At 47.1% G+C, this 20,471-nt stretch overlaps 1 long non-coding RNA gene across 2 annotated transcripts; it reads right to left on the bottom strand.

Annotated features, from left to right (window-relative positions):
* Positions 1 to 7,981: 7,981 nt before the first annotated feature.
* On the bottom strand, positions 7,982 to 12,947 carry LOC134956734 (uncharacterized). 2 transcript variants are annotated; one of them, XR_010186135.1, is made up of 2 exons: positions 12,885 to 12,947; positions 7,982 to 8,221 (listed from the first exon to the last, which is right to left on the bottom strand). It is a non-coding gene; the product is annotated as an uncharacterized LOC134956734 (long non-coding RNA). The 2 variants fall into 2 exon arrangements; XR_010186133.1 differs by lacking the exon at positions 12,885 to 12,947 and adding an exon at positions 8,716 to 8,783.
* Between the last annotated feature and the right edge of the window lie 7,524 nt (positions 12,948 to 20,471).

A 20,471-nucleotide genomic window follows, 5' to 3' on the forward strand; every position in this document is an offset into this window, starting at 1 on the left:
GTAACCTGTCGCTTGGGAGGAGCTCGGGCTGGGAGGGACGACTGGCTGTAAGGAATTACCTACTCACCCAAGTGTTGCAATGTGATACATTTATTCTATTGCCATTGCTATTGTGTTCTTCCTTTGAATCACAGACCTTGACTATTAGATTATATTAACATGGTAAGTGCAGACATAAAGTTGACATCATCATTATCAACTTGTACCCCAGGAATGTCAGTGGATGGTTTTATTAGAGGAGCTGGTGTACAGAACAGAATATGCTAATACCTATGAAGTCAATTGTTTCAGATATGACATGTGAATATGTTAAATAATGAATGAAGTCAGAGAAGCTGTCCGATTTATACAGAGTTTATGGTGAAGTGGAATTAGTTAAATAAGATGTTAATGGGCAGCACAATGGTGCAATGATTAACTTGGTGCCTCGCAGCACTAAGGTCTTAGATTCAATTCCAACCACGGCTCCGTATGTGTGGAGTTTGTATGTTCTACACGTGTTTACATGGGTTTCTTACGGGTGTTGCAATGTGATACATTTATTCTATTGCCATTGCTATTGTGTTCTTCCTTTGAATCACAGACCTTGACTATTAGATTATATTAACATGGTAAGTGCAGACATAAAGTTGACATCATCATCATCATCAACTTGTACCCCAGGAATGTCAGTGGATGGTTTTATTAGAGGAGCTGGTGTACAGAACAGAATATGCTAATCCCTATGAAGTCAATTGTTTCAGATATGACATGTGAATATGTTAAATCAGGCTTGTCCAACCCGCGGCCCGCGGGCCGCATGCGGCCCAAGTCGGCTAGTAATGCGGCCCAGGAGCAGCGCTGCAGCAGAGGTTTTTTTTTTTTTCCAAGTACGGACACCACATGTGAGGCTGAGCCGGCCCCAGCAGGCTGTCAGCACATCCTGATTGGATTGCTGCTGCTGGGACCAGCACCAGCTCACGCCCTCTCCGCTGTCAGTCACAATGTAGCCCTCCTCCGCTGCATAGCGGCACACGTGACTGAGCAGCGCGAGAGTAGAGGAGCCCAGCGGAGAAGTTGGTTGTACAAGAACACGTGGAGCGGCGGACGGAGACGGAGGCAGCGCTGCAGGAGCGGTAAGTATGTGTCTGTGCGTGTGTGTGTTTTTTTTTTACAGCTACAAGGGGCACAGTACAAGGGCGCAGCTACAAGGGGCACAGTACAAGGGGGCAGCTACAGGGCCACAACTACAAGGGGGCAGCTACAAGGGGCACAGTACAAGGGGGCAGCTACAGGGCCACAACTACAAGGGGCACAGTACAAGGGGCACAGTACAAGGGGCACAATTACAAGGGGCGCAGCTACAGGGGCACAACTACAAGGGACGCAGCTACAGGGGCACAGCTACAAGGGGCACAGTACAAGGGGCGCAGATACAGGGGCACAACTACAAGGGGCACAGTACAAGGGGGCAGCTACAAGGGGCACAGTACAAGGGGGCAGCTACAGGGGCACAACTACAAGGGGCGCAGCTACAGGGGCACAACTACAAGGGGCGCAGCTACAGGGGCACAGCTACAGGGGCACAGTACAAGGTGGCAGCTACAAGGGGCACAGTACAAGGGGGCAGCTACAGGGGCACAACTACAAGGGGCACAGTACAAGGGGCGCAGCTACAGGGGCACAACTACAAGGGGCGCAGCTATAGTGGCACAGCTACAAGGGGGCAGCTACAGGGGCACAACTACAAGGGGGCAGCTACAAGGGGCACAGTACAAGGGGGCAGCTACAGGGGCACAACTACAAGGGACGCAGCTACAGGGGCACAGCTACAAGGGGCACAGTACAAGGGGGCAGCTACAGGGGCACAACTACAAGGGGCGCAGCTACAGGGGCACAACTACAAGGGGCGCAGCTACAGGGGCACAGCTACAGGGGCACAGTACAAGGTGGCAGCTACAAGGGGCACAGTACAAGGGCGCAGCTACAGGGGCACAACTACAAGGGGCACAGTACAAGGGGCGCAGCTACAGGGGCACAACTACAAGGGGCGCAGCTATAGTGGCACAGCTACAAGGGGGCAGCTACAGGGGCACAACTACAAGGGGCGCAGCTATAGTGGCACAGCTACAAGGGGCGCAGCTACAAGGGCACAACTACAAGGGACGCAGCTACAGGGGCACAGCTACAAGTAAGTTTAATATGTTAACTGTGTTTTCTATGGTTTTTTTGGACGATCAGGTATCGTTACTGTTATTTTATTTTATGTGCGGCCCAAACCAAATTTTCATCTTCTAATGTGGCCCAGGGAAGGTGAAAGGTTGGACACCCCTGTGTTAAATAATGAATTAAGTCAGAGAAGCTGTCCGATTTATACAGAGTTTATGGTGAAGTGGAATTAGTTAAATAAGATGTTAATGGGCAGCACAATGGTGCAATGATTAACTTGCTGCCTCGCAGCACTGAGGTCTTAGATTCAATTCCAACCACGGCTCCGTATGTGTGGAGTTTGTATGTTCTACACGTGTTTACATGGGTTTCCTACGGGTGTTGCAATGTGATACATTTATTCTATTGCCATTGCTATTGTGTTCTTCCTTTGAATCACAGACCTTGACTATTAGATTATATTAACATGGTAAGTGCAGACATAAAGTTGACATCATCATCATCATCAACTTGAACCCCAGGAATGTCAGTGGATGGTTTTATTAGAGGAGCTGGTGTACAGAACAGAATATGCTAATCCCTATGAAGTCAATTGTTTCAGATATGACATGTGAATATGTTAAATAATGAATTAAGTCAGAGAAGCTGTCCGATTTATACAGAGTTTATGGTGAAGTGGAATTAGTTAAATAAGATGTTAATGGGCAGCACAATGGTGCAATGATTAACTTGCTGCCTCGCAGCACTGAGGTCTTAGATTCAATTCCAACCACAGCTCCGTATGTGTGGAGTTTGTATGTTCTACACATGTTTACATGGGTTTCCTATGGGTACTCCGGTTTCCTACCATAATCCAAAAAAATACAGGTCGGTTACTTGGCTTCCGTCAAAAAATAAACCCTAGTGTGTATGTACGTGAGCAAATGTAGTAAGAAATATTGATTGCAAGCTTCCCTGGTACAGGAAGTGATGTGAATAACTAAATATTTTCTGTAAAAGCACTGCGGAATATGTGTGCACTATATTAATAACTATTAAATTGTTGCGCTGTAATCCTTACTTTAATTTCACTTATTTTACTATTGATCCTTTGAAAACAACCAATGTAACATTCTGTGGGCAGGATGTTCTTAGCATGACATCTGCGATGCGGTACAGCCCGCCTCTTATCGCAAACATAATCTAACTTTCGGGTATGTACGGAAAAATGCGGTTATGGCCGCAAAGGACAGGTCTCCTGATAAGAGTGGTCCTTTGTGTTCACTAGACTTCTGGGTTTCGGACCCGGGAGTCCCCCTACTCATGCCCAAATCTGCGTGGCGGCCCCGGGGAAGGGGGGGGGGTTGGGGGGGGGGGTGCTGGAAGGGATCTGATTGGATCCTCCTGTGGGGAAAATGCAATAAGAAGCCCATAGGCTGCTATAGGGTAATTCCAGCAAAAGCCTGTATTAACCACCTCATCTAACCTCTGGAATGCATCACATTCTGGAGCCTTGTACATATGGGAAATGCGGCCAAATTGCGGAAAAAAAGGCAGTTTGAAATTTTGGCCGCATTTTGGGCGGGATATGCTAATGGGAATATGTGACCAAAGACCCCTAAACATCAATTTTCATAATTGGTCGCATTTCCCATATCTTCCAAGTTCCATAATTCGATTCATTGGAAATGAAACTGGATGCGGTGGGTAACTTCAGCTTTTGCTGGCATTAATCTATAGAAATCTATTGGCATTTTGCCCTGAGAGTTATACAATCAGATCCCTCCTGGGACCCCCCGCGTCAGCCACGGGTCCGAAATCCGGAAGTCCAGTGATCGCAAAGGATAGCTCTTATCAGGAGAGCATTTCTCTATACATACCCTAAAGGTATGTATGCGATAAGATGCAGGATGTACCAAGATGCTTAGTACATCCCGCCATTTCACGTCCTGTATGTAATGAATTTACGCAAACTTTACATGTACTGTCAAATTTAGGTCTCAAGTAATCAGCTGAGGTATAAGCACACAAGATCATATAGCAAATAGTAGTTCTCAGAAGTTATACACGGATCTGGCCATGACCAATGTTGAGTAGTGGGTGGGCCCAGGAAGGACAATTAAGGATTATTCTTGTACTTCTAAAAGTTGGAAATGACCCCGGGTCGTTCTAGATTAAAAACTAGATGTTTTACATGCTCACAGACTTCACCTGGCCATTTCTAAAATACCTGTTATCACATTACCACCATTTAGATTATTTTTCCCCTGCAGGGAAAGGAGATTACAGGTGAGAAAAGACATGACAGAGGAGGAGAGATGACAGCAGGAGATGGGTGGCAGGTGATTCAGAGAAGAGGGTGGGGATGTCAGGGTAAGATAGATATGACAAAGGTGGAGGGTGTTTCCTGGGAGAGTCATACCTGCCTAAATGAGCCAATTCACAGTGTAATCATATTCTACTCCTGTTTTCCTACTTGTGATCCAATTCTTTTCACCCAAACTGACTTTAATTATTATTATTATTATTATTATTATTATTAATAATAATAATAATAATAATAATAATAATAATAATATTTGTCATCAATTATCTCCGTAATGACAGTTTATTAATATTGAAAAATCTGATAGGAAAACTGCAGTCAAATATTATCAAAAGGAGTATGGTAATTAGATTACAGTAGATGGACAAGATGAAAAAGTATGTGTGTGTGTGTGTGTGTGTGTGTGTGTGTGTGTGTGTGTGTGTGTGTGTGTGTGTGTGTGTACTGTATCCTGACAAAAGGTACCAATAAATGCACTTGAACTGTTGACCACAAGCTGCTGTAGCTGTCTTTATTATTTATAAAGCTGTGGAGTGCCGCCCGTCTCTGCTGTTATGTTAAATGGTTCCCTAGGTCCGTGGGAAGGCACCCAGGTAATACAATACTTATGAGGAATGCTGGTCAAATTGTTTGCCATGTGCTCTGTATGTATGTATATATATATATATATATATATATATATATATACACAGGGGTTAAAGTGGGGGGGGGGAACGAGGTGGAACTGAGTTCCACCACCTGTATTGGTAGGGGGAACTAGTTCCACCACCTCCATTTCCTTGCATGGTAATTCCAACAGAAAAACCTGCCCCATCACCTACATCAGTAGATGATGCAGGCGGCGCTAGTGTTACTGATGAGCTGCAGCCACCTACCCCTTTCTCATGTCCTGGTGGCTCCATGGTCCTCCTCCATTTACAGCCCACCCTTCCTGGTACTCACACACGCTGTGTCTGTTGAACAGCATTCATCCCCTCCTCAGGTCCCAGTGGCTTCCTTTTCTGTCACTATGTGTAAGCGGCACTACTACTGTGGGAATTGTGTATAAGGGGCACTACTGTGTGGCATAACATGTATAGAGGGTACCATTGTGTAGTGCAATGTGCAGAAAGGGCACTACTGAGTGATGTAACCTAAATACGTGGCATTACTGGGGTCATTCCGAGTTGGTCGCTCGTTGACGATTTTCGCAACGGAGCGATTAAGGCAAAAATGCGCATGCGCATGGTACGCAGTGCACATGCGCTAAGTATTTTAGCACAAAACTTAGTAGATTTACTCACGTCCGAACAAAGAATTTTCATCGTTGAAGTGATCGGAGTGTGATTGACAGGAAGTGGGTGTTTCTGGGCGGAAACTGACCGTTTTCTGGAAGTGTGCGGAAAAACGCAGGCGTGTCAGGGAAAAACACGGGAGTGTCTGGAGAAACGGGGGAGTGGGTGGCCGAATGCTGGGCGTGTGTGTGACGTCAAACCAGGAATGAAACGGCCTGAGTTGATCGCAATCTGTGAGTAGGTCTGGAGCTAATTTCTATTTGCAATTCTGCTAATCTTTCGTTCGCAATTCTGCTAAGCTAAGATACACTCCCAGAGGGTGGCGGCTTAGCGTGTGCAATGCTGCTAAAATCTGCTAGCGAGCGAACAACTCGGAATGACCCCCACTATGCGGTGTAATGTGAATACGATTGTTCTACTGTGTTGTGCAATTTGAATTGAGGGTACTATTTTGTGACCACGCGGCTTCTTTGTGAGATCAATGTCCCTTTACGAAGTATTGGAAGTGGGGCACTAATCTATTGTGCACAGGGGGGTGCCGTATCACTAGCACTGGCCCTGGCATCGCTTAATGTGAGGGATTGGGGGGGGGGGGGGCTGGGTAAATGAGTTCCACCACCGCTCCAAGACCACTTTAAGCCCTGCTTAACCCACTTATGTAAGAAGAGGACAGCATTACCATCACCACATACAGAATGCCCAGAGCTCCATCTTATGGGAAGCAGAGGGTGGAACCTTTGAATTTGTGCAGTAAAGGGGTGTGTCCTTGCAGAAATTACTGCACAGTTTTGCACCCTGCACCCCCACAAATTGTCCCTCACAGGAAAAAACAAACACAGCTCAGAGAAGTACAGGCTGCACTGTGCAGGCCATATGGTGTGTGGCTGTGTGACCTATGATGTAACGCATCATCAAATGTGACAGCCCAGGCCGCGTCTAAGCTGACTGAAAGTGGTGCCTGGGTCTGAAGTTACGTCCTGCACCCAGTTCATCTTCTCCGGAGTTCGGAGTGCCCTGTGCAATTGCGCGGGTCACCTACCCCTAGAAACGGCACTGATTGTTTTTGTGTATAACAGTATAATAGCACTATTACAGCTGCATGTGCCTGTGGCTGAAAATGTTCAAGGGCCTATACTGAGAAGGTAAGTACTGTGGCCTGCTGAACAGGCAGCCATGTAACAATATAAAATGGTAGCTGCTCGATCAATTTAGTAATACTCTTCAGGTGCATGAAAAGGGTTCTTATAAACAATAAAAAGAGGAAAAATATTTTCCCCCAGTACACTCAATAAGTATATCAGCAATAAGACTTGAGCACTACATGATTCTAGAAACTTCAGAGATATTAGTTGCATATATTTGCAAATATATAGTTAAGCCACCAGGCCGCGTCAAAATATATGTATAGCTCCTTGTAGACCCGCCACTCTATTCATATGGGTTTATGTTTTACTGGCTGCGGTGCCCTTCTAGAGCATTGTGACTCCAATACAAAGCAAAAGAAGAGGCGGCACTTAGCAGACATCTTAGTAGTGTTTTAAAAACGTCCCTTAATCCTACATATGTTTCGGGATTTCTCCCATCATCAGGGACAGCATGTCGACATTTTTAAAACACTACTAAGAGGTCTGCTGAGTGCCGGCGCCTCTACTTTTGCTATATATATATATATATATATATATATATATGTGTGTATATATAGATAGATAGATAGATAGATAGATAGATAGATAGAGGTATATATATGTATATAGATAGGCTGTATATATAGATAAACAGTACATGAGAGCAACAATATAAAATGGTAGCTGCTCAGTCAATTTAGTAATACTCTTCTGGTTCGTGAAAAGGAAGGGTTACTCTAGACAAGAAAAAAAAATGTACACAATTCTCCCCAGGACACAAAAAGGAACAGCAGTAAGACTTGAGCACTGCATGATAATAGAAAATTCAGAGATATTAGTTACATATATTTGCAAATATATGGTTAAGCCACCAGGCCACGTCAAGGCTTCTCTGATACTGGTGGGCCCTAATGCTACAGGATAACAGCACCCACTCTGTTGCAGTATGGACTTTTGCCTGCCATGTACTTGTTGGGGTACAGGCGGCATTCTGTAGCATAGTTAGGGTCACACGCAGAGGTCGTCTAGCTCTAGCAGCGTCTTACAATTACAGCCCTCAGCCGCTCATTGTACTCGTCTCCGTGTTTCTCGTAGTCCTTGCATGCACAGTATATGATGATGATTATGCACAGCAGCAAGAAGACTCCAAAGATGGTCAGCCACTTTGACAGCCAGTCAACGGCGTCCTTTAAGAGAGAGCGGTGGTGATGTCCGTGGGTGCGTTCTCTTCTGTCCTCCAGGTTGTTTTTCTCCTGGATGCCGCTGTCTGATGTGGACTCTTGGGAGAAGCTGCCTGATGTTATTGGCTCAGCTACGACCTCATACGCCAGCAAAAGGATGAACAATATCCTCAAGAACATTGTCTTTATCTGAAACAGAGGATAACATATTAATATAATACAGAGGATATTACTTTTTTGTAACCAATCTTCATATAATAAGTATAATGTAACCAGTTATTGCATTAGATGGGAGACGTTATCCTGAATAATCTCCTTTTAAAATGACAGCTATACTGTGGCTGCAGATAAATGGAGATAGACTCTCACTAGCAAGAGTCACAAATGATGGGATTCATATGCTCTCTACTACAAGGCCATATATAAAGATCAGAGAAGACTTCGTATTGTTGATACTAGTAACAGACGTCCGTCTGGTGATTAATAGATTAAATAATTATTTTATTTAACTATCATTCTTCTCCCAATAGGCCTGACAGTGCTTTACATTTGCAGATTAAAAACCAAAAGGTACAAAAAAACATAAAATAATAATAACAACCCAGATAGTCTATAGGCAATACCAATACTGCCATATGCGGATAATGTATTATTGTCATATAATATTTAGGTTAAAAGCTTACCTTATAATTCCGTATCAGAAAAAAAAGTAGAGTTAAAGCAACGAATAACGTAACGCAAGCTCAGCTAATAACTCAATGGCCTATACCAAGCAGGGACTTCTGTGTCATACTCTACCTCTGTGACATCACAAAGGCTGTTTGCTGCTGTGACATCACAAAGGCTGTTTGTCTCATAATCAGCCTCACCCTGCCTGCATTTCCCACTGGCTGTAAGGATGCATGTTCCTTACTATACCGTGTATTTACCAGGAGCAGGTTCAAATGTAGGAGCATATTACTATATAATTATATTATTCTGCCCTATATTATTAGTAATATTTTAAAGGGTCGGAATAAGTATATTTAATATCTACAATAGTAAGCACACAAACCAAGTAGGAGGATTGTGTCCTCCTCTTATCAAATATGGTGCCATTTATTACAGCCTATGATTTTATATACACTGCTCAAAAAAATAAAGGGAACACTTAAACAACACAATGTAACTCCAAGTCAATCACACTTCTGTGAAATCAAACTGTCCACTTAGGAAGCAACACTGATTGACAATCAATTTCACATGCTGTTGTGCAAATGGAATAGACAACAGGTGGAAATTATAGGCAATTAGCAAGACACCCCCAATAAAGGAGTTGTTCTGCAGGTGGTGACCACAGACCACTTCTCAGCTCCTATGCTTTCTGGCTGATATTTTGGTCACTTTTGAAAGCTGGCGGTGCTTTCACTCTAGTGGTAGCATGAGACGGAGACTACAACCCACACAAGTGGCTCAGGTAGTGCAGCTCATCCAGGATGGCACATCAATGCGAGCTGTGGCAAGAAGGTTTGCTCTGTCTGTCAGCGTAGTGCCCAGAGCATGGAGGCGCTACCAGGAGACAGGCCAGTACATCAGGAGATGTGGAGGAGGCCGTAGGAGGGCAACAACCCAGCAGCAGGACCGCTACCTCCACCTATGTGCAAGGAGGAACAGGAGGAGCACTGCCAGAGCCCTGCAAAATGACCTCCAGCAAGCCACAAATGTGCATGTGTCTACTCAAACGATCAGAAACAGACTCCATGAGGGTGGTATGAGGGCCCGATGTCCACAGGTGGGGGTTGTGCTTACAGCCCAACACCATGCAGGACGTTTGGCATTTGCCAGAGAACACCAAGATTGGCAAATTTGCCACTGGCGCCCTGTGCTCTTCACAGATGAAAGCAGGTTCTCACTGAGCACATGTGACAGACGTGACAGAGTCTGGAGACGCCAAGGAGAACATTCTGCTGCTTGCAACATCCTCCAGCATGACTGGTTTGGCAGTGGGTCAGTAATGGTGTGGGGTGGCATTTCTTTGAGGGGCCGCACAGCCCTCCATGTGCTCGCCAGAGGTAGCTTGACTGCCATTAGGTACCGAGATGAGATCCTCAGATCCCTTGTGAGACCATATGCTGGTGCGGTTGGCCCTGGGTTCCTCCTAATGCAAGACAATGCTAGACCTCATGTGGCTGGAGTGTGTCAGCAGTTCCTGCAAGACGAAGGCATTGATGCTATGGACTGGCCCGCCCGTTCCCCAGACCTGAATCTAATTGAGCACATCTGGGACATCATGTCTCGCTCCATCCACAGACTGTCCAGGAGTTGGCGGAAGCTTTAGTCCAGGTCTGGGAGGAGATCCCTCAGGAGACCATCTGCCACCTCATCAGGAGCATGCCCAGGCGTTGTAGGGAGGTCATACAGGCACGTGGAGGCCACACACACTACTGAGCCTCATTTTGACTTGTTTTAAGGACATTACATCAAAGCTGGATCAGCCTGTAGTGTGTTTTTCCACTTTAATTTTGAGTGTGACTCCAAATCCAGACCAACGCTATTGGCTACATTAGATAATATGTTCATGCATTACTTCCCAATGAACACACACCTCAGGCCTGATCTACTTCCAACCAGGGGCATAGCCAGAACTTTGTGGGCCCCATCGCAACATTTTGAAGGGCCCCCGTTCCAATGCTTCTAGAGAGACACTTCTCTACAGCAGTTGTTAATTTTATGCCCTATAATAGTGCCCTACTTCATTTTCTGAACCATAGTAGAGCCTTATTTAATGTTATGCCCCATAGTAGTGCCCTAGTTTCTTTTATGAATTGCAGTAGTGCTTAAGTTCACCCTATGTAGTGCTCCCCATTCATATTGTGCCTCATTACAGTGCCCCAGTTCATGTTATTTAACATTAAAATGCTCACCAGTTCATTTTATACCACACTACAATAAGCAGGGCCAGGGGCATACCTAGATATATTGCAGGCCCCAAGGAAAATGTTTGAAATGACCCCAACGTACCACCCAATGGGAAAAAAATGTATATAACACATGTAACTTTGACTTGGAAGGTGGGCCCATCTCAGCTCTGGGCCCCATAGCAGCTGCACTGTCTGCACCTATGGTAGCTACACCCTTGCTTCCAACTGTAATTTAAGCCTGATCACAAAGCCACAGCTGTAATACCCCACATGTTTACACACTAACAGCTTACACAGACACTGCTCACAGGGAAGCAGAACAGCACTGCCTCAGTATATGACAGATATTTCTGATAGAAAATTTTCCCAAAAATGTTAAATTTATCACATAAGTCAAATAATTTCACATCAAATCTCATCAAACATGTGCCCTTATTTATCAATGAGTGATACATTTCACTGTGAGTGATAAATTGCGTCAGCCAATCCGTTCCTAACTGTCATTTTTCAAACCCAGCCTGTGACATGGAAGTTAGGAGCTAATTGGCTGGTGCAATTTATCACTCACATTGAAATTTATCACTCATTGATAAATAAGGGCAATGATTTGTACAATGATGATCTAGTAAAAAAATGTGAATAGGACCTCCCTGAGCAGCCACTTCAGAATCAGCAAACATCTGTTTCACCCTACATTATCTCAACATAGAACTACTGTATTTTGTCACAACAGGGACCATTTTATAAACTATGTATATATATATATATATATATATATATATATATGCACTCCACTATACCGGCACTCTGGTGGCCTCCCGAGGCCAGCTGGCTCAGGTGCCTTCCACTGGGGTATGGCATCCCTACATACAACTGGCAAAAATGAGGCGGCACACGGAGACTTTCAAGTGAACAGATAAAGTGTATTCACTGCAACAACTTCAACGTTTCGGGGACGTCCTGATGAAGGGGAGCACGTCCCCGAAACGTTGAAGTTGTTGCAGTGAATACACTTTATCTGTTCACTTGAAAGTCTCCGAATGCCGCCTCATTTTGCCATATATATATATATATATATATATATATCTATCATAGTTATAGCAATCTTGGGTGTGCAGTTGCGCTCTGATATATGCACCTGCACACCCAATAGTGGTATATATATGTGTGTGTGTGTGTGTGTGTGTGTGTGTGTGTGTGTGTGTGTGTGTGTGTGTGTGTATGAATTATTATTATTATTATTGGACTATATATACTGAATGGTATAACCCCCTTCCCTTCTTGGGTCTGCATTGTCTGTCTTCTCTAATGGGGTAATTTCATCCATCTTTAGTCATAGAAATGGATAGACAATGATGTTTTCATTTGTCGTTCTAATCAATGCCATGTATAGCACCTCTAGCTGGACAGATTAGATAGAAGGGTATAATAAGATGAGCGCTCACCAGTCAGGATACTGGCGCTAGCTGCAGATAAATGGAGATAGACTCCATTACTAATGAGAGTCACAAATGATGGGATTCATATACTCTATACTACAAGGTCATATATACAAGATCAGAGAAGGAAGAATACTCTTTCTTGGTGACTCATGTAGTTTTGTACGTTATTAAAATATAACTCTTAATGGTATTTTTGAAAAAATCAGTGCAACGACACACAACATACAGTATATCACATATAACTGAAAAAAGTTAAATGAAAGATACACTGTTGATACTAGTAATAGACAGTTGTCTGGTGATTAAGAATAGATTAAATAATCATTTGATTTAACTATCATTCTTTGCTCAATAGGACTAAAAGTGATTTCTATTTGCAGATTAAAAACCACAAGGGACAAAAAAACATATAAAATATTAATAACAACCCAGTTTGTCTATAAGCAATACCAATATTGCCATTCACAGATAATGTATTATTGTCATATAATATTTAGGTTAAAATCTTACCTTATAATTCCGTATCAGCAAAAAAAAGTAGAGTTAAAGCAACGAACAACGTAACGCAAGTTCAGCTAATAACTCAATGGCCTATACCAAGCAGGGACTTGTGTCTCATACTCTACCGCTGTGACATCACAAAGGCTGTTTGTCACTGTGACATCACAAAGGCTGTTTGTCTCATAATCAGCCTCACCCTGCCTGCATTTCCCACTGGCTGTAAGGACGCATGTGCCTTACTATACCGTGTATTTACCAGGAGCAGGTTCAAATATAGGAGCATATTACTATACCATCAATTTTATTAATGAATTAATCTTATTAGTTATTGGCACTAATCCCCTGTAAATCCACTTCCACTTTGCTTTTATGTGTTACCCTTGTTCCCAATGTGCCATTTGCAAGAAAATGAAAAAACTGAATAAAGTGCAATAAAAAACACTATAAAAATATATGATCAATATTGTAACTAATTCCTAGTTACCTGACGAATGATGCTATAAATTAATAATAAATATGTACATGTTCCTTTTATTCAAATCTTCAATTCCATATTTTGGCAATAACCAAAATATCCACAGTAATACAAACTAAACATTTATTTTCTAATCTAATTCACTGTCAGACATTCCTCACCCATTGCCCATAAATAAATAAAAATCAGTAAAGGTATGTTCATTACTGATGCCCTTCTCCTGGAACATATACATACTGCATGTCACTAGGAATCCACAGTATTAACAGACAATCCATACTTACCGATATTCTGGCTGCTCCATCAGGGAGGGGCAACCAGGTCGGCACAATGGGAGGCATGGCGGTGAATGAGGGGGAACTGAGTTCCACCACCTGTGTTGGTAGGGGGAACTAGTTCCACCACCTCCATTTCCTTGCATGGTAATTCCAACAGAAATACCTGCCTCATCACCTACATCAGTAGATGATGCAGGTGACGCTAGTGTTACTGATGAGCTGCAGCCACCTACCCCTTTCTCAGGTCCTGGTAGCTCCATGGTCCTCCTCCATTTACAGCCCCCCCCCCCCCTACTGGTACTCACACACGCTGTGTCTGTTGGACAGCATTCATCCCCTCCTCAGGTCCCAGTGGCTTCCTTTTCTGTCTCTATGTGTAAGCGGCACTACTACTGTGGGAATTGTGTATAAGGGGCACTACTGTGTGGCATAACATGTATAGAGGGTACCATTGTGTAGTGCAATGTGCAGAAAGGGCACTACTGAGTGATGTAACCTAATTACGAGGCATTACTATGCAGTGTAATGTGAATACGATTGTTCTACTATGTTGTGCAATTTGAATTGAAGGTACTATTGTGTGACCACGCTGCTTCTTGTGAGATCAATGTCCCTTTGCGAAGTATTGGAAACAGGGCACTAATCTATCGTGCTCAGTGGGGTGCCGAAAACACTAGCACTGGCCCTGGCACCACTTAATGTGAGGGGGGAGGGGTGGCTGGGTAAATGAGTTCCACCACCTCTCCAAGACCACCTTAAGCCCTGTATATATATATATATATATATATATATACTATATATTAGCCCAGATCTGTGACTTTGTGCCTCATCTGCTAACCCTGGGCGGAGTCACATAGCTGGGCGGAGTCAAGCCATAGATCTGCCCTAATATATATAGATTAGGAGATAGCCATAGGAGATCTTCCCTAATATATATGTAAGCATTGGATACATAACTGCCCGCAGGTTATATCAGAGTGGCCGCGATTGTGCAGAGACAGCAGCACCAGCTTAAGGCTCCGTTGTGGCTCCGCCCCCACCCTCACCAGCCATTGGTTCAAACTCTGATGCGGCCCCCCGCCTCCGCCAGCAATTGTTTGAGTCTCTCTTCGTCGAGCCCCCGGCACACTCCGCCCGCCGTTGGCCAGACGCCGCGAGGACGCGCTGTGATTGGCAGCCCGTGCAGCTGCTGGCCCACCATTCACACAGGGAGACGCTGCCGCCAACGGGACAGCGAAAGAACATGAGGGACAGCCCGTACGCTCCGTCAACCCTGCCACTCAGCCACACCAGGTAACCAGCCTCATCCCAGCGCCAGCAGGTTAACGCGCCATCTCGGCCCCGTCCCCCTCCACAAGCCATTGCTTACGGCTTCATCGAGGGCACGACCCCCGCCGCAAGCCATTGGACACATAGCGGCAGGCAGCACTGTCACTGGCAGCCCGTTCAGCTGCCACTTTATTTATTGCCTCCTGCTGGGTGCCCGCTCATACACACAGGGAGACGCTGCCAGACACTACAATAACAAGCGAGGACCAGTCTGGTAAGTTGCCCGTGCCCTCCCTCCCCTGACACTGAGCCCCCCCAGGTAGCCGGCCTCATCCCCCGGACCCGCTATATGGAGGGAGCTGGGGACACAGGGAGACGCTGACGCCAACGGGAAAGCGAGGGACGTGCAGGACAGCCCGTATGCTTCGTCTCCTGCCACTGAGCCCCCCCAGGTAGCCGGCCTCATCCCCTGGACCAGCTATATGGAGGGAGCTGGGGACACAGGGAAACGACGTACAGAGGTTACAGGGGTGTAGCCCCTTCCAACGGTGTGAAGAGCGCCCGTAGGGCGCGATGAATCACCTAGTATATATATATATATATATATATATATATATAGTCATTTGTAAAGGAGGGCACTCACCAATTTTTTGTAAAATAGTAGCTGTAGTTTTAATATCAAATCATTAAGTCGATGTTTCGATCACATCCCAGTGATCTTTGTCAAGACACCAAACAATGTTCAGGGCAACAGGACACCACAAGTAGCATGTTACTTGTGGTGTCCTGTTGCCCTGAACATTGTTTGGTGTCTTGACAAAGATCACTGGGATGTGATCGAAACGTCGACTTGATGATTTGATATTAAAACTACAGCTACTATTTTACAAAAAATTGGTGAGTGCCCTCCTTTACAAATGACTGTTTATTGGAATTAACTGTTCCGTGGAGTGGAGCACCATCTCATGTGGATTCTGATGGGCAGCATAGTGCGGATATTCTCTTCTATATATATATATATATATATATATATATATAAAAAACACGGCACTCTCTCCTTCATTCCATATGGGCTCATGTGCCTGCCCCAGGTTAACGGAACCTCACACAGAACATGGCAGCGGCGGCACTCACGAGACTGTAACAAGCAGTAAATCAACGGACACAGAGGCCTCCCATCTGATCAGATTGTCACAATCCCATGTAGTTTCTACTCCATGCCTGGGGTGGCGCTCTCTGCTCTGGTGTTCAGAGTTCTGCTCTGTATCTGCATCTTGATTAGTAGCTGCTACCACAGCTGTGAGCAGCACCTGTACTCACTACTTAGGCCAGCCACACAGGCTCCCTGGTGCCAGTTCATCGAGTCAAGATTGTTACAGCTCCTGGTCCTGGTCATGCTGATCTCTGCTGCTAAATAGACCAAAGAACTGCCAGTGCTCTTGTTTCCGGCGAGTTTCTCCGCAGTCTACCCCAGTGTCTCCGGTGCTTCCAGCATTAACTGCTGCACAGCTTCCAGCGTACTCAAGCAGCTTCTGGACTTTAATGTGTCTCGGTCATCAGTGTGCTGGGAGTCAGTGTCTGCTTCAGAGTCTTTAAGTATTATTTTCAAGTTCCTAGAATCATCAGTGTCTCCAGTCACCGTGTACTACTCTGCAAACCACCAGTGTCTTTAATTGTTATTCTCGAGTTCCTGGAATCATCAGCATCTTCAGTCACCATTTACAAGTCTGCAAATCACCAGTGTTTTCAATCATCATTCACAAGTTCCTTAACTCATCAGCATCTTCAGTCACCGTTTACAAGTCTGCAAATCACCAGTGTCTTCAATCATCATTCACAAGTTCCTTAACTCATCAGCATCTTCAGTCACCATTTACAAGTCTGCAAATCACCAGTGTCTTCAATCATCATTCACAAGTTCCTTAACTCATCAGCATCTTCAGTCACCGTTTTCAAGTCTGCAAATCACCTGTGTCTTCAATCATCATTCACAAGTTCCTTAACTCAGCAGCATCTTCAGTCACCGTTTACAAGTCTGCAAATCACCAGTGTCTTCAATCATCATTCACAAGTTCCTTAACTCATCAGCATCTTCAGTCACCATTTACAAGTCTGCAAATCACCAGTGTCTTAAATCATCATTCACAAGTTCCTTAACTCACCAGCACCTTTAGTCACCGTTCACAAGTTTACAAATCATCAGTGCCATCCTGTGTTCCAGTTACAGTGCAGTCCTGCAGTCCGGCTACAGTGCAATCCTGCAACCCTGGTACGTGCATACTCTACCACAGTCTACATCATTCTCATGTACTCACAGTTTCCTGGCATCCCATGTCCCCTCAGTTTTCCCTTTGTGTTCTCTAGTTATTCCTGCTTTATATTTATTGTTTACAGTTGTACGTTGCTTTAATAAACTAGTTATTTTCTGTGAACCTCAGTCCCTGCTAATATGTTTTCACACTGGGAGATCAAAACGAATTCTGACAGTATGAACTGGCCAAAAAACAGCAGGGGAGATAATTGCAGTCTGCCTGAGGGAGTTTTCTCACAGCTCGTTAACCCCTCAGCTCCCGGGACATCACCTTCTTTAGATTTGTTACAACTGGGGGTTTTAAAGGAGAAGTTAGACCAGCTACAGACTTTAGTGTCCGGTATTCTATGCGTTCTTCCTGAATTCCTGGGGAGACTGGTGGACCCCAGTAAAATAGCTCCAGAAAAGGAGTTTTCTTCTGACCCATGGACTGGGCATGCTAGGGGCACCTCTCCTCCTTGGACAAGAGGCAAGTTCCAAAGTTTCCCTCGACCTAGCCTCTCTGAAACAGAACGCCAGTATCGTAGAGACTATAAACTTTGCCTGTATTGTGGGGGTCAAGGACATTTTATTTTAACCTGTCCCATTCGAAAACCAAGAAATGAGGGCAGAGTGTATCTCCAATCTTTAAATACCATCTGTCACAAAACTGGTCTTCCACCTAGAGTTTCCAAGCCTGTCGCCCAGGAGGGGGTTCTTCAGAGTGTCCAGCCCCAAGAAGGGGTTCTTCAGAGTATCTTGCCCCAAGAAGGGGTTCTTCAGAGTGTCCAGCCCCAGTGAGGGGTTCTTCAGAGTGTCCAGCCCCAATAGGGGGTTCTTCAGAGCGTCCAACCCCAGTGAGAGGTTCAGAGCGTCAACCCCCAGTGAGGGGTTCTTCTGAGTGTCCAGCCCCAAGAGGGGGTTCTTCTGAGTGTCCAGCCCCAAGAGGGGGTTCTTCTGAGTGTCCAGCCCCAAGAGGGGGTTCTTCAGAGCGTCCAGCCCCGGTGAGGGGTTCTTCAGAGTGTCCAGCCCCGGTGAGGGGTTCTTCAGAGTGTCCAGCCCCGGTGAGGGGTTCTTCAGAGTGTCCAGCCCCGGTGAGGGGTTCTTCAGAGTGTCCAGCCCCGGTGAGGGGTTCTTCAGAGTGTCCAGCCCCGGTGAGGGGTTCTTCAGAGTGTCCAGCCCCAGTGAGGGGTTCAGAGCGTCCAGCCCCAGTGAGGGGTTCAGAGGGTCCAGCCAGAGAGACTACAGAGCGCTGCCCAGCCAGAGAGACTACAGAGCGCTGCCCAGCCCGAGAGACTACAGAGCGCTGCCCAGCCCGAGAGTCTACAGAGCGCTGGCCAGCCCGAGAGTCTACAGAGTGCTGGCCAGCCCGAGAGTCTACAGAGTGCTGGCCAGCCCGAGAGTCTACAGAGTGCTGGCCAGCCCGAGAGTCTACAGAGTGCTGGCCAGCCCGAGAGTCTACAGAGTGCTGGCCAGCCCGAGAGTCTACAGAGTGCTGGCCAGCCCGAGAGTCTACAGAGTGCTGGCCAGCCCGAGAGTCTACAGAGTGCTGGCCAGCCCGAGAGTCTACAGAGTGCTGGCCAGCCCGAGAGTCTACAGAGTGCTGGCCAGCCCGAGAGTCTACAGAGTGCTGGCCAGCCCGAGAGTCTACAGAGTGCTGGCCAGCCCGAGAGTCTACAGAGTGCTGGCCAGCCCGAGAGTCTACAGAGTGCTGGCCAGCCCGAGAGTCTACAGAGTGCTGGCCAGCCCGAGAGTCTACAGAGTGCTGGCCAGCCCAGTGAAGGGGGGGCTCCTGCCTCAGCCCAGTGAAGGGGGGGCTCCTGCCTCAGCCCAGTGAAGGGGGGGCTCCTGCCTCAGCCCAGTGAAGGGGGGGCTCCTGCCTCAGCCCAGTGAAGGGGGGGCTCCTGCCTCAGCCCAGTGAAGGGGGGGCTCCTGCCTCAGCCCAGTGAAGGGGGGGCTCCTGCCTCAGCCCAGTGAAGGGGGGGCTCCTGCCTCAGCCCAGTGAAGGGGGGGCTCCTGCCTCAGCCCAGTGAAGGGGGGGGGCTCCTGCCTCAGCCCAGTGAAGGGGGGGCTCCTGCCTCAGCCCAGTGAAGGGGGGGGCTCCTGCCTCAGCCCAGTGAAGGGGGGGCTCCTGCCTCAGCCCAGTGAAGTGGGGGGCTCCTGCCTCAGCCCAGTGAAGGGGGGGCTCCTGCCTCAGCCCAGTGAAGGGGGGGCTCCTGCCTCAGGCCAGCCCCGTGAAGGGGGGGCTCCTGCCTCAGGCCAGCCCCGTGGAGGGGGGGCTCCTGCCTCAGGCCAGCCCCGTGAAGGGGGGGCTCCTGCCTCAGGCCAGCCCCGTGAAGGGGGGGCTCCTGCCTCAGGCCAGTCCCGTGAAGGGGGGGCTCCTGCCTCAGGCCAGCCCCGTGAAGGGGGGGGCTCCTGCCTCAGGCCAGCCCCGTGAAGGGGGGGCTCCTGCCTCAGGCCAGCCCCGTGAAGGGGGGGCTCTTGCCTCAGCCCAGCCCCGTGAAGGGGGGGCTCTTGCCTCAGCCCAGCCCCGTGAAGGGGGGGCTCTTGCCTCAGCCCAGCCCCGTGAAGAGGGGGCTCTTGCCTCAGCCCAGCCCCGTGAAGAGGGGGCTCTTGCCTCAGTTCAGCCCCGTGACGAGGGGGCTTCTGCCTCAGAGTCAGCCCCGTGACGAGGGGGCTTCTGCCTCAGTTCAGCCCCGTGACGAGGGGGCTTCTGCCTCAGTTCAGCCCCGTGACGAGGGGGCTTCTGCCTCAGTTCAGCCCCGTGACGAAGGGGCTTTTGCCTCAGTTCAGCCCCGTGACGAAGGGGCTTTTGCCTCAGTTCAGCCCCGTGACGAAGGGGCTTTTGCCTCAGTTCAGCCCCGTGACGAAGGGGCTTTTGCCTCAGTTCAGCCCCGTGACGAAGGGGCTTTTGCCTCAGTTCAGCCCCGTGACGAAGGGGCTTTTGCCTTAGTTCAGCCCCGTGACGAGGGGGCTTTTGCCTTAGTTCAGCCCCGTGACGAAGGGGCTTTTGCCTTAGTTCAGCCCCGTGACGAGGGGGCTTTTGCCTTAGTTCAGCCCCGTGACGAGGGGGCTTTGAGCATTATGTCAATCTCAGAAGAAGAATCTAGCACTCTCGTTTCTCACAACACAGGCCATATATCTAGACACATAGGCACTGTTGTAGTCCTGGGTTCCAATTCTACTACTAACTTGTTGGCTCACGATTTGGGTACAGCCCAGTCCCCCAGGACTTCCAGGAAGGACCAAATCCAAAAAGTACCATCCAAGCCTCTAATCAAAGT

Source organism: Pseudophryne corroboree, chromosome 9, assembly GCF_028390025.1.
Source record: "Pseudophryne corroboree isolate aPseCor3 chromosome 9, aPseCor3.hap2, whole genome shotgun sequence".
Classification (NCBI taxonomy): Eukaryota; Metazoa; Chordata; class Amphibia; order Anura; family Myobatrachidae; genus Pseudophryne; species Pseudophryne corroboree.